Raw genomic sequence first — 15,854 nt, 5'->3', positions numbered from 1 at the left:
GAAAGGGGCGGGCACTGAAGGGGTTAAATCTTGAAGAATACTTCCATATTCAGCATCATTTGCCTGTCGCATATTTTTTGTCAGTTCTTTGTATTCAAAATAAGTCCAAATGTTCACATTACCAACACTGCCAAGAGACTTTCTGGTATCTTCATGGGCAAGTGTTTTAAATACCGGTTGTCCTTTTACCGGAGCCAGTTGCAGTAGATCTCTAAAAACTATGACGTGTTTTCCTCCAAATAACACGTCATACTCTGTTTTAAGAATTTGCTGCATTCTTAAATGCACAAAGGCAAGCATCAGGTTTGAAACCATGCTCACCTCATCAATAACGAGAAGTTTCATTTTCTTCAGGACTCTTGAAACTTCACAACAAGCTTCTCCAGATAGCTTGTGGTATTCCAATTTGTTCTCATGCTCTACTGGAGCATTAGTAAACGATGTAAAGTAATTTCTTTAATGTTATGTGCTGCCAACCCAGTTGGAGCAGTGACAACACAAGACAAATGTGACTCAGTTGTTTTTTGCAGATAACTTGTAATTACTTTAATTAATAAACTTTTTCCTGTTCCAGCTTGACCACTCACATACATTCGGATAGGTTGAAATGATGTACATGAGCACCCTCTCTTTTCATGAAGTAATCCATGGTCAATCTGCTCTTTCACTTGCTGATATATTTGTTTCTGTTCAACATTTAGTTGCTCTTCCAAGTTTCCTAACTGTATTGCATCTTCTTGTGCTTGATATATTGCTGTTTCCACCTCATCCATTGCAATCGCTGCTTCATTTTCAACAATTGATTGTCCTAGTGGATCTTGACTCAGTGCAGCAGAACTTTGACTGTCTTGAGAACTGTCTCTAGCAATTTCAGCTGCAATTATAGCTTCTTGATCAATTTCATCATTCAACATTTTGATATAATTTGCAAAAGCACTGCATTGTATGCTATCTTTACAAGCATTAAATGAATCTTCATAGCTGGGAAAATCTCCAAGTAATTCCAGTTCTGAATGCCATGGTGTGAACATTTGCAAAAGGGCTAAATAGTAAAATTCCCTTTTGTCAGCAGTGTCGCAACTCAGTTTTTAATTACATTTCCTTTCCTTTGTTTCACCAGGCATCCTTCGGAACCAATCACTCCATATTTTCCATCGTTGATGTTCTCTGTAGTATTCCGTTTAAAAGTGTAGTTTTGCAGCACTTCATAGAGACACATGTTCTCAAGATGATGACTTCTATTTGGATAGTATGTGTCCAACATATTGTTTTTCAAAATATCTGTACTTTCAGGGTAATTTTCTGCTAAATGTTCAATTTCTTGAACAGATCTCAGTACCCGATTTTGCATTCCTGCAAGACCTAAACTCACCCAAATGATTCTTCTACTTTTGGAATATAGACTTGCAGATGATAACCGATCTGAACATTCATATGCTCCAATTTCACGATGCGATAACATCTTCAAACTGAAACTGTATAATTTCTTACTTAGAGTCTTCTCGTGAGAAATCTCTTCCCACATTTCTTTCAATTCAGTCTTTTCTGATTTTGTAATGTAAGACGTTACATATCGAGCAACAGCAGTGGAATTGTCTGCAACATACTGAATATCCATGTTAGCGTTCCACATGGATAAAATAACTGGATTGTAGTCATTTATGTATTTTGATTCTTCGCTTCTTCTTAAGTTGTAGGTGTTTTTCAGAGACTTTCTTGTGATGGTATGTAGTACAGCTGACATAAAACTGTTCACTCTTCCTTTGGATAATACAGGACGTGGAAATCCAAAACGACATTTGGTATAGAACTTATCCTTTGACTTGTACTTTTGTCGACAGTATTTTCCACATCTGTGGCTTTGAAATCGTAAGACTTGTTGTTTTAAGTTTTTGTCTTCTCTGGTATTGGGAAGAGCACATGTAGCATAATCTTCAATGAAAGACAAAACAGTTTCATCTGAATCTGTTCCAAATTTGGGCGCGTCCTTGACCCATAACAACATATGTATGTGAGGAGCACCTCTTGCTTGATACTCCTTTCTCCAAAAGAAATCCACAACTTCTCCAAGAGGAGGATTCTTTTTATTGCAGATGAAAGACATCATAGCTTCAAATCTATGATTAAAATATCTGCATACATTGACAGGATCCAAAGAGCACAATTCTCCAGGTGTCTTGTATTCAATATTTTTTATATTGGAATTTGCCTCTCGAAGAAATTCAAGTAAATCATCCCAAGCATACTCAGCACAGCTTAGTGTAATGAACCATGTAGGAGTTCCCAAGTTCCGTAGCATACATTTCAGTTCTCCATGTCGACGATACCAATATTCATTAGTCCCACGCTGACATGCCATCAGATTAATCAACTGAGATTCTAAATGATCATCTCTCTGATGCACTTTATCCATAAAATCCTTTGCAGTTACATTTTGAAGATGCATTCCAGTTTTTAAAATATGATTTACTGCATATGAAAGTCCAGACAAGTCATTTTCAAACAGAAGATGAAACATATAAGGGATACATTGTCGAAATCTTGGATCTTCTGCATATAATCTTGTTGTCCGATATTCAGATGCAGGAATCTGCACAGGACGTTCATCATATCATCCACCTTTTCCTGTTGGAAACAACTGCGGGAAACAACGAGCTTCCAAGCTCTCTTCCCATACACCCATGGGACTTCCTGTTGCTTTTTTCATTTGAAACAACTCAATCATATTCCCCATCACCTCTTTGGAATGAAGTGGATGTACACTGTAATGTTCATAGATCTCTTCACATCTGGACATGTCCACTTTTTCAATTTGTCCACTTAATGTTTCAGTATCTTTTGCTAAATCTATTTCTTCTTCTCCAACAAACACATTTCCACATTTCTATAGCACTCATTATTTTTTAACAGATACAATGATGCCTTTTGCACTTTTCTAACATCCACTAACTCTTGCCAGATTTTCTTATTCTTAGTAGGAACGCCATTAACTAGAATGACTAGTGCCTCATTTTCTGCATGGTCTACACCAATAGTTTCAATATTTTTCCTTAAATCTAATGGTAAATACACAACTCTTCCTTTCAATCCTCTTTGCAACTCTGATGGAGGTAATTTACTTGTTTTGGGCTCCATAAGAACAATAGCCTGAAACGGGTGAACACATTGTATGAGAATAGACTCATACGTATTTAAATCTATCAGCTCCGGAGGAATAGCAACCAACTCTAGATTATTATGAACAGCTCTAGCAGGCATTTTATTCTCATCTAATTTGTTATAACAATATTTGCAAATACGCTGCTCACATCCCAAATCAAAACAATCCTTTACAAACAAATAAGTTGCAAATTCTATCCACTTATCATTATCTTCTATTTCACTTTTTAAATACAGATTGACACCCCTAGTCTGATTTTTATAGTGACTTCGCCGACAACAAATACAAGAAACATTTGGTCTTTCACCTGAAATTACCTTAAACTTTGTGATTTCATCCTCAAATTTTTCTGTAATTACGGTTTCTACATTGTCTTCAACATTTTGTTCTACTAATGTGTCAGTTTCTTCACTCTCTTGCTGAGGCCCAAAGTAACAAAACTCAATATCCTCACAGACCTGCTTCACATCTGATACTGACCCACGCAAAAGAGCACTGTTCAACTCACTTAACTTTAGTGCTGGAGTTTTTGCATAATACAACCTTCTCACTAACTTCCGCATTTGAGAATGATGTACTGCCAGCATTCTGAAATGGTGAAAAACACAGCTTAATCTTTTGTTTTACACTTTTTTAGTATAGGCTCGTAAAAAACGACATAATTTTTCAATATATTCCTGTCGTACACTGCAAACACTACTGCAATCCCAAGTGTACACAGGGTTTTTAGCACGTCTCCCTAAAACTTCATCAGCTTTCATTTCTTCTGCATTTCTTTCAACCATTTTCTCTTTCTCCATTGGACAACCATCACTAACCTCATAACCTCTACCACTGGTGTCAACTGCATACAATAATTTTTCGCTCAGTGAATAACTCTCTTCATTAAAAAAAGGCTCTGAACTAGAACTGTGTTTCCATTCTCCCAAAAAAACATCACAAAATTGTTTTTTTATTAATAACTCTTTTCCTCCTACTTTTGGCCTTCATTACATATATCGGTTTATCTAGTGATCGAATTCTGTTTAACACTAAAATAAACAGTTTCCTTTTTACTTCAAAAGCCTTTTCCACAATGCTTTCAATATGCTTCTTCTTTTTATAAAATAAAGCTCTCTTTTAATATTTCTTCACATCTTTCAGCAAATTATGCACTACTCTCTTGTAAAATATTTTTTTGCGTAATTCCTTATACTGATTTTGCCTTCTTTTACCATACTTTATCTCCTTTGACTGAACATTTGCTTTTTTACTTTTCCTCTTATTTTGAATTTTTTTCTTACTTGAAAAATTCTCAGAAGTTTCAGCATTATCTACATTCTGTTTGCCTCTACAAACATTTTTAATAAATTGCTTTGTGATTTTACCAGAAGATTTTTTCCTGTTAGCCACATTCTCTTGTTCATTCAATACTTGTGGTTGATGTTTCTTCAAATAATCCTCCTGTCTCTGTTCTTTTCTTTTTCTTTTTTTTTCTGGCATGATTTCTCTATTTTAACGTTGAAAAACAGTATCTGTAAAAAAGAATCACAAATAAATGTATATTAATAACTTTCAAATTTACACTATTCCATTACTGCACAAACACATTTTATATAAAAACTGACTAAGAAACTATAGCCCTGAACCACAAGTGTGATGATGGTTAAAACACTACATGCATAGTGCATACTACTTTGAAGCAGTTCATGCCCTAAAGCCTACCTCACTAAAAGACTACATGCTAAGTGACTGAATGATTACAGTACTATAAGGAGACACACTGGGTGAGTAACAGGGTGTTTGCTAGAAGTGTATGAATACTAACTGGGGAATTGAAGGTGTGAAAGACAACTGTGTAGGTGATTAGAGGACTGAATGCATACTGGATAGGCATTTAAAGCAGTTCATGTGCTTAGGCCTGGCTCACTGCATGAGTACTTGGGTACTGACTGAATGATTAGAGTACAGCAAGGAGAGTACCTGGGTGAATTTATAAGTGGTAGGCATTTGGCGCAGTGAATGGATTAGTACATGGTGCTGAATGGGTCACTAGAGGAGTGCAAAGGGAGTGACAGGATGTTTGCTGGACGGTATGGATACTGACTAGGGAATTGAAAGTGTGAAAGACACGTGTCTAGGTGGTTAGAAGAGTGCATGCATAGTGGATAGGGGTTTGAAGCAGTTCATGTGCTAAGGCCTGGCTCAGTGCATGAATACTTAGGCACTGACTGAATGATTAGAGTACTGCAAAGAGAGTGTCTTGGTGAATTTATAAGTGTTTGGGTTTTGGCACAGTGAATGGATTAGTACATGGTGCTGAATGGGTCACTAGAGGACTGCAAAGGGAGTGACAGGGTGTTTCCTGGAAGTGTATGGATACTGACTAGGGAATTGAAGGTGTGAAAAACAACTGTGTAGGTAGTTACAGAACTACATGCATAGTGAATAGGCGTTTGAAGCAGTCTATGTGATAAGGCCTGGCTCACTGCATGAGTACTTGGGTACTGACTGAATGATTAGAGAACAGCAAGAAGACTTCCCGGGTGAATTTATAAGTGGTAGGCTTTTGGCGCAGTGAATGGATTAGTACATGGTGCTGAATGGGTCACTAGAGGAGTGCAAAGGGAGTGACAGGATGTTTGCTGGACGGTATGGATACTGACTAGGGAATTGAAAGTGTGAAAGACAAGTGTCTAGATGGTTAGAAGAGTGCATGCATAGTGGATAGGGGTTTGAAGCAGCCAATGTGCTAAGGCCTGGCTCAGTGCATGAATACTCAGGCACTGACTGAATGATTAGAATACTGCAAAGAGAGTGTCTTGGTGAATTTATAAGTGTTTGGGTTTTGGCACAGTGAATGGATTAGTACATGGTGCTGAATGGGTCACTAGAGGACTACAAAGGGAGTGACAGGGTGTTTCCTGGAAGTGTATGGATACTGACTAGGGAATTGAAGGTGTGAAAAACAACTGTGTAGGTAGTTACAGGACTACATGCATAGTGAATAGGCGTTTGAAGCAGTCTATGTGATAAGGCCTGGCTCACTGCATGAGTACTTGGGTACTGACTGAATGATTAGAGAACAGCAAGAAGACTGCCTGGGTGAATTTATAAGTGGTAGGCTTTTGGCGCAGTGAATGGATTAGTACATGGTGCTGAATGGGTCACTAGAGGAGTGCAAAGGGAGTGACAGGATGTTTGCTGGACGGTATGGATACTGACTAGGGAATTGAAAGTGTGAAAGACAAGTGTCTAGGTGGTTACAAGAGTGCATGCATAGTGGATAGAGGTTTGAAGCAGTCCATGTGCTAAGGCCTGGCTCAGTGCATGAATACTTAGGCACTGACTGAATGATTAGAATACTGCAAAGAGAGTGTCTTGGTGAATTTATAAGTGTTTGGGTTTTGGCACAGTGAATGGATTAGTACATGGTGCTGAATGGGTCACTAGAGGACTGCAAAGGTAGTGACAGGGTGTTTCCTAGAAGTGTATTGATACTGACTAGGGAATTGAAGTTGTTAAAAACAACTGTGTAGGTAGTTACAGGACTACATGCATAGTGAATAGGCGTTTGAAGCAGTCTATGTGATAAGGCCTGGCTCACTGCATGAGTACTTGGGTACTGACTGAATGATTAGAGAACAACAAGAAGACTGCCTGGGTGAATTTATAAGTGGTAGGCTTTTGGCGCAGGGAATTGATTAGTACTTGGTACTGAATGGGTCACTAGAAGAGTGCAAATAGAGTGACAGGATGTTTGCTGGACTGTATGGATACTGACCAGGGAATTGAAAGTGTGAAAGACAAGTGTCTAGGTGGTTAGAAGAGTGCATGCATAGTGGATAGGGGTTTGAAAAAATCCATGTGCTAAGGCCTGGCTCAGTGCATGAATACTTAGGCAGTGACTGAATCATTAGAGTACTGGAAACAGAGTGTCTTGGTGAATTTATAAGTGTTTGGGTTTTGGCACAGTGAATGGATTAGTACATGGTGCTGATGGGTCACTAGAGGACTGCAAAGGGAGTGACAGGGTGTTTACTGGAAGTGTATGGATACTGACTAGGGAATTGAAGGTGTAAAAGACAAGTGTATAGTATGTTAGAACACTACATACATACTGCATAGACATTTGAAGCAGTCTATTTGGTAATGAATGGTTCACAACATAAGTACTTAGAAACTGGCTAAATCATCAGACTGCTTCTAGGACAGTGACTGGGTAAAACTTTTAAATTTTCAGTTGTACCACAGTGAAGAGAATAGTACATGGTACCGCACCTTAGTGTCAAACCCTGACTCATTTTATCAATGAATAAGCAAAGACTAGCTTCTAATGCTACTAAAACTTGACAACATGACCGGTTTTAAAAGAGTTATCTGTCAGAAAATACACGGTTACCCAATCCTTCTCTCACAGTGGTTCCCAAATGCACACAGACTCACTGTGTGATTCTAGACAACAACCACTATCCCTAGAAGTTTACCAAAACTCATTTACTACTGTGGAAGTGGTAAGGGAACTGCACACAATCTACATATTTCAGGACTGCACTTTTGTGTCAAAGCATGACTCATTTAATCAAAGCATAAGCAAAGACTGCCTTCTAATGCTACTAAAACTTGACAACATGGCAGGTTTTAAAACAGTTATCTGCCACCAAATACACGATTTTACCCAATCCTTCTCTCACAGTGGTTCCTAAATGCACACAGACTCTCAGTGTGATTCTAGACAACAACCACTATCCCTAGGAGTTTACCAAAACTCATTCACTACTATGGAAGTGTTAAGGAAACTGCACACAATGTACATATTTCAAGACTGAACTTTTGTGTCAAAGCCTGACTCATTTAATCAACGCATAAGCAAAGACTGGCTTCTAAAGCTACTAAAATTTGACAACATGACCGGTTTTAAAAGACTTATCTGTCAGCAAATACACGATGTTACCAAACACTTCTCTCACACTAGTTCCCAAATACACACAGACTCACAGTGTGATTCTAGACAAACAACACTATCCCTAGCAGCTTACCAAAACTCATTCACTACTGTGGAAGAGGTAAGGGAACTGCACACAATGTACATATTTCAAGAGTGCACTTTTGTGTCAAAGCCTGACTCATTTAATCAACACATAAGCAAAGACTGGCTTCTAATGCTACTAAAACTTGACAACATGACTGGTTTTATAAGAGTTATCTGTCAGCGAATACACAATGTTACCAAATGCTTCTCTCACAGTGGTTCTTAAATGCACACAGACTCACTGTGTGATTCTAGACAAACAACACTATCCCTTGCTCTATACCAAAACACATTTCTTCATCTTCAAGGAGTACTAGATTTTAGTGCAGAAACATAACTCATTTCACAAATTCATAAACAATGACTGGTTTCTAATTCTACCAAAATATAAAAACTGCAAAGTTATCTGTCCACAAACACATGAAAAAACAAATGCTTATCACAGAATGGTTTCTACATGCACACACACTGTCAATAAGATTGTAGAGAAAAAAAGTACTCCCTACACTTTAGCAGAAGAAATACATTAGTCTGATTAAAATCAAAATAGTCTACATACATCCCCTCACAATTAAATAACTCACCTTTCAAGTTGTTTGGTAGATTAAGAAGTATATCAGTCACACACCAGATATCAGTCACACGCCAGATTTTCTTATACAGAATCTCTGCACTGTGCACCTGTCAGCAGAACCAACGAATGGCAAAGTTTCCCTCTAATTTTCTACACATATACATGTAAACATCAAATCACATTCCTTCCCACATAAATTCAAAAGCAAACACACATTTCTATTGGTTAAACATTTCAACCCTTTCCAAATGACTTAAACTTCAACCCTTCCCCCAATCTGCCTTCTGCCCGTTACCATAGAAACAGGTCATGGAACACTGTACTGAGCACACAGGTCACAAGTTCAGCACACACAATGTTGCTAATCAAGACAGCAAGTGTGCTTGACTTTTCAACATATCAGCTTATCATATATAATGTTCTTTACAATCAGTTTTTGTTAACCAATAAGAATCATGCGTTTAAAAAACAGAAATATACACCCTACCTTTCAGTGTGGAAGGATGTCAAACAACCAATGATTTCTTGTCTTTTTTCAAAATTGCATCTTAGCCACCATTTTACAAACATCTTACTTTCCAAACTGCCATTTCATTTACAGAGACCATCTGAGTGCATCCAGACCTCCTTACAAGATGCTTACAGTGTGGATTGTGGGACACAGCTACATTTTCTGGAGCCAACGGTATGCAGAAAACAAAGGCATTCACAAAGACCTAGGTTTGCCAAATGTAGACATTACATGGATTGGACAGAGAGGGTTAAAGTGGCACCAATTCATGCCATTGGTGAAATCCTTCATGCAAATCCAACACCCTGACCTCATAATAGTGCACTGTGGTGGCAATGACCTAGGCACTTTGACTGGGGTAGGTCTGGAAATACTTATGAAGGACACCTTTGCAGAACTGATTTCACTTTTCCCTAAAACTGCCTTTGTGTATTCTAACAGGTGCCAAAGGCAGAAATGGAACTGGTCCGATCATTTTTGTCCACAGATTGAGAAAGCTAGGAAACATGTGAATAAATCTGTTTCAGCTTTTCTCCGAGACTACAGAATGGGGTCCATTTACAATAACAATCTGCGCTTTCATATGCAAGAGATGTATAGGAGAGATGGAGTACACTTTACTGATGAAGGAAACAGAGTCTTCCTCAACAACTTTAGACTCTGTATAGGTACTTACTTATAAGTACCAAAAACTCAGAATGAACACAACGGCTCTTTTTAGAGCCACTCAATAACAAAACACTTAACCCTAATCTTTATCTCCCAACAATTTAATTTTTTTTTTCCTTGGATCCGCGAACCCACCGCAAGAGAATCCGTGCATCCAATGCGATAGGATGCGCGCACCGTGCGCACATATTGCCGTTTTATTTTTTTAAAAGGGGGCCCCAGGGGGTCCTTCTGGAACCCCCTAAGCACCTCTAGAGGGTCAGAGTATTTCCATTCTGCCCCCTTTACATGTTTTACACACTTATTCCCCTTGCTTCTTCAGCCTCGCTTCTACCGAGGCAGAAAATGGCCGCCAACAGTTCCTGGTTTCGAATGTAGACAGACACTTGACAGCCAATTAGCATTCAGAGCGCGATCGGGAGGGTGCGCGCTTGGTTCAGGGAGGGTGCGCTTACGGTGCGGGTAGGGTCCGCGGATCCTCCCCAGCCATAGATATTTATGTACTTTTAACTCTAATTTTCTAAAGAACTACTGAACGGATTCACACCATTTATGCAAAAGGCACGAGTCTGAACTAAGGACTATCTCTTTGCCAAATTTGGTGTCATTACGTTCAGCGGTTCGGGCTGTAGCTGCGACAACAGATCCTATGGGAAATTGCATGGGGAAAACGTGTTTTGGGACCCCCCTTTTTTCTAGGCCCCCTCTTAACGAATCACCACAAAACTTTCAGGGTAGGAGCGGAGCGGTACTGGCCAAACGTTTGGAAAATTTCGCGAGGATTCATCAACCAGCGCCAGACTTATTGGGAATAGAATGTTGCGGATTTTCTATGGAAAATAGGTCCTAACTATAATTATCTACTGGCGACCGCCAGTAGATAATAGATAGATATATATATATATATACTGACAGTGGAAAAAGGCGCAAAGCCGAAACGTGTCCTGTTCTGTTTTCTTGGTGAAATAAACTAACCGAGTTTAATTCCCTGTTTGAGTGCGGTCTCTTCACTTCCTTAGGTCGTGGGGTTCGGATCTGATATATATATATATATATATATAATATAAACAAATCTGGGTCCTTCCGGGATCTGTCTCGTAGTCAGGTGGTGCATTAGCCGGCAGGAACCCCAAGCCGGTCCATCATTTCTCCAAACATTACCAAAGTAAGAATGCACACTCAGAAGTTCAAAGTTGATCACCAGGTTTAATCCTGTAAACCGCTACGCGTTTCGACACAAAAGTGTCTTGATCACACGAAATTTCACAGTAATCCATGACGTGCATAAATAAACAATCAACATAGAAAAGGCACTCAGATTTGGCACACACCTTTCGGCCTCACCAATGGCGGCCATCTTAGAACAGTCATATACTACGTAAAAAGCATATACATAGACATTGCTGTATTCATTACTTCATGATTACGAGATACTGACTTCATGGTATACTGAAATGATAAATACATACAGTATATCAAAATAGGAATTGCTCAATATAAAGAAAATTCCCTCCTAACTGAATGTATTAAGATACATCGTGAATGGCCATGCAGCATAGTATGTACACTAAACACAATGCTACACATTGGCTCTGAGTCGTCAGAACACAAAAAACTTTATCAACGGAGACAAATGTCAAGGACAAAATAAATGTGATCTAGTGTCTAAATGAAGATTCTGTATATCTGGTAGGCAAGTGCCTAAATAAAGTTCCTTCATCAGGTGAGACAAGATGTAATGTAAAAACATCTAGAGCCCAGTGGCTGTATCAAGAGGCCTTACTATGATATGAAAAAATAGTAGTGCTACCCAACATAAAAATCAATACTAAACAAACTATATATTAGCATAATAAAAAAGTGCTTGAAATCAGTCTCTTAGCTTTGTGAAGTGCAACAGCAGTCCTGATGGAGAAAAGGGTAGGGTACCCGTGAAGTGACAGCCACACATGCTGATAATGGGTCCCTTCCTTTCCTCCTGCAATAAAACAAGAGACTAGATTAAAAATTTGAAACTTAAAATACTGCTGTAAATTAAATTCTATCAATTTACATCAGCATTCTTATTTATCTATACAGTATAGCAAGAAAACAAACGAAGAAACATACAGCTCCTAATTATCATGTAAGTGAGTGGCTAGTTCCTCATCCAGGTTGTGCCCCCCCCCGGGAATCTGGTTTCTAGCTCAATGATCCATTTGGATTCCTTTTTCCGTAAAGCTAATTCTCTATTGCCACCTCTTTTTCCTACATTAACCTGCTCAATGGCAAAAAATCTTAATAAAGAATTGTTTGAGCAATGTTTCTCCTGAAAATGGCAGGCAATGGGGTAATGCAGATCTATGTTGGTAATAGCACGTAGGTGTTCTTGAACTCGTTTTTTGACCATACATGTAGTACTCCCTACGTATCTCAATTTACATGGGCATTCTAGTACAAAAATGACAAAACTAGTACTGCATGTCAGAAATTGGTTTATGATTTTGTTTTGTCTGCACCCTGGTATCGTATAGTCCTTGACCATGTGGCTGTTTTTGCATGCTCTACAATGGCCACAGGGATAGAAACCCTTAAGGTTGTGAATATTCCTCTTGGGGGTTTCTGAAATGTCTCCTTTGACCAAAATGTCTCTGAGACTTTTTCCCCTACGATAAGTTATCAAAGGTCTGCTGCTTATTGTAGGGCCAATGATGGTATCTGCCTTGAGGATTTTCCAATTATCTGCAAGTACCTTTCTAACCTTGTCAGAATTGTGGTTAAACGTCGTTATTACTCTAGAGGCCCCTCCTCCTAAGGCGTAGGGTGTTTAGCCTCTAGGGTGCTGGATCTACTTGTTTGCTTGATTTTGTCAACGGCTCTAGTAAGGGCCCATTCTGGATACCCACGTTCTCTAAACCTAATAAGCATTCTTTCTTGTTCAAGGGTGTACATTTCGTTGGTGCTACAGTTCCTTCTTGCCCTCAGTAGCTCTCCAAAAGAGATGCTCCACTTCAGAGCTTCTGGATGAGCACTGAGGGCATGAAGGAGACTGTTCCCTGCAGTTTCCTTTCTATGAAGGCTTGTGACTAGTTTATCTTCTTGTATTGAGACCAAAGTGTCAAGAAATTCTAGACTTATTTTGCTCATGTTAGAGGTAAGCGTAATGTTGTAGGGATTTGTGTTTAATTTCATAATGAAATTTTTGGCTTCAAGTTCAGAACCACTCCATACGATAAAGAGGTCGTCAATATATCTGATCCAAACTCTAACCAAGTTAAAGTCAGATTTAAGATTTTCATCTTCACGAATTTCCTCCTCCCACTTGCCCAAAAACAGATTCGCAAAGCTCGGTGCGAAGCACGAACCCATTGCAGTACCACACACCTGCCTGTAGAGGTCACCATTAAACATGAAGATGTTGTTGGTGAGGCACATCCTCATCATCTCTACAAGCATGTGCGTGTGCTCAAGGTACCCCATGTCTCTACCTTTGAGAAAGTAAAAACAGGCCTCTATACCCTGGTTATGATCAATGATAGTATACAAAGAGCTTACATCCAGGGTAATGAGTATGTAATCATTTGCCCATTTCACATTTTCTATTTTGTTCAGAAAATCCTTCGTATCCTTAGTGTAGGAAGGTAGGAGTGCAACATATTCCCTCAAAAAATGATCTATATATTTGGATATATTTTCATTGACACTCCCTATGGATGATACAATGGGTCTACCCGGTGGTCTAGAGGGATCCTTATGTATTTTGGGCAAAAGGTACAATATAGGTAATTTGGGATAATCTTTTTTCAGGAAGCAATATTCCTGCCATGTAATCAGACCTTCTTCCTGCCAAGATGCTAGTTTTTCCCAAGTGCCTGTTATACTTAGATTGTATTCTGTGGTGTTACTACTTTCATAAAAATCGACATCACTCAATTGTCTCTGTGCTTCATTAATGTACATATCTCTCCCCCAAAGTACAATATTACCACCTTTATCTGAAGGCCTAATAATCACGTTGTTGTCTTCTGAAAGTCCAACAATGAAGTCTCTCTGTTTCTTGGATAAATTAAAATTAATATTATCCTGTTTGGTTGCTCTGTGCTTCTGTTTCATAAGTTCTTTAGTGACCACTTCATGAAAGGTATCTATCGAATTATGAGGAAGGACTGGACAAAAAAAATCGATTTTGGTTTAAAAGAAGTACATGCTGCTTTATCAGTACTAAGACTTTGTGTGTACCTGCCCTCTTCCTCCTCACTTAACTCATTGCCCAGACTGTGGATTGTCTGTAGTACAATAACATCATCAACAGTTAATAAAGGTGGAATATTTTGTACATCTCCTGATGCTATTGGATTTTGCTGGGGTCTGTTGTTAAATAACGTATGCCATTTTTTAAATTTCAGTTTGCGTATGAATTTAAAAATGTCTATCCTAGTATTGGTGTAATTAAACAATTCAGTGGGACAAAAAGTAAGTCCTAAACAAAAAGTAGTTTTTTCTGTTTGCGTTAATGATCTGGATGAGAGGTTGATAATAGTTCGATTTACCATAGTGTTATCCATACTTATTTGGCTCTTCTGTATATATGTGTGTATACATATGTATGTCTATATACATATATACACATATATAGCTACATATTATCTACTGGCGGTCGCCAGTAGATAGTTATAGTTAGGACCGAGTTCCCATAGGAAATCTGAAAATTCTATTTTGAATAACTTTGGGGCCGGTTGACTTATCTTTGTGAAATTTTCAAAACTAATGGGGCGCTCCGCTCAGCTCCTACCCTGAAAGTCTCGGGGTGATTCGTCAAGCGGGGGCTGAGAAAAAAGGGGGGTCCCAAAACGCGTTTTTCCCATGCATATTCCCATCGGACTTTTAGTCGAAGGTACAGCCTGAACGGCTGAACAGAATTACTTGAAATTTGGCAAAGAGGTAGTCCTCAGGTCAGGCATGTGCCTTTTGCTTAAATGGTGTAAACCCGTTCAGTAGTTCCTGAGAAAATCAAAAGTAAAATCACATATATATCTGGGCGGAGCCTATCCACACATCTCATCGTGAGATCTGATTGGCTGTCAGCACTTCATCCAAGAAGTGTTGGCAGCCATCTTGGGACCAATATACATGATAGCACCTCATTAAAAAGCATTGCAGTTAATAGAAGGTTTTAAGACTTTAGTTACACTATAAATCATTTGTTGATGGTACCATACTCATTTTAGGAATTGTGGTGTGTTCTAAGGTGATTTTACCATGTGAAAAAGCCTTCTGCTGTGATATCATAAATCATGTTTGAGAGAAAACTATTTTCTCATGCTTTTCCCACAGAGGTTTGGAAGATGATCTATAAGCTAACTGAGAGCATATTTTCTGTAAATTCACATTATCTTTCTCAGTCATGTGAGAATGAAGTCTGACATTCTCAGTAAAACATGTACATCCAACAAGGGCAGAGACTGTCAGTCGATTCCTTTGTGTTCTACTGCAGCTTCCCAGAGTGTTCTAAAGAACAACTAGAGCACTAACAGTCCTACTTATGACAAACGTATGGCACACTTCAAGCCATCTTGGTTGGAATAAAGTGGTAATTCTTAAAACATTTAATTTAAAAAGGAACAAAATGAGGGGGTTCATTTTGCCATAGAAAGAAAAATTAGGGCACATTTTGAGTGACTTCTCAAATCCTCTTCTATTTCATTAAAAAATTCTGACATGCAGACTGAAACATGCACTTTCAATACCAGTAGCAGTCTCCCAAAATGGCCACGAGAGACAAAAGAGCCCAAATGTAGCCCAAATATCACCCAGATGTAGCCCAAGTATAGCCCAATGACAGAATGTCCCAGAGTGTTCTAACGAACAACTAGAGCGCTAACAGTCTTACTTATGACAAAAATATGGCACACCTGAAGCCATCTTGAATGGAATAAAGTGGTAACACTTA

This window comes from Triturus cristatus, chromosome 3_2 (assembly GCF_964204655.1).
Source record: "Triturus cristatus chromosome 3_2, aTriCri1.1, whole genome shotgun sequence".
NCBI lineage: Eukaryota > Metazoa > Chordata > Amphibia > Caudata > Salamandridae > Triturus > Triturus cristatus.
This window is presented reverse-complemented; position numbering follows the sequence as displayed.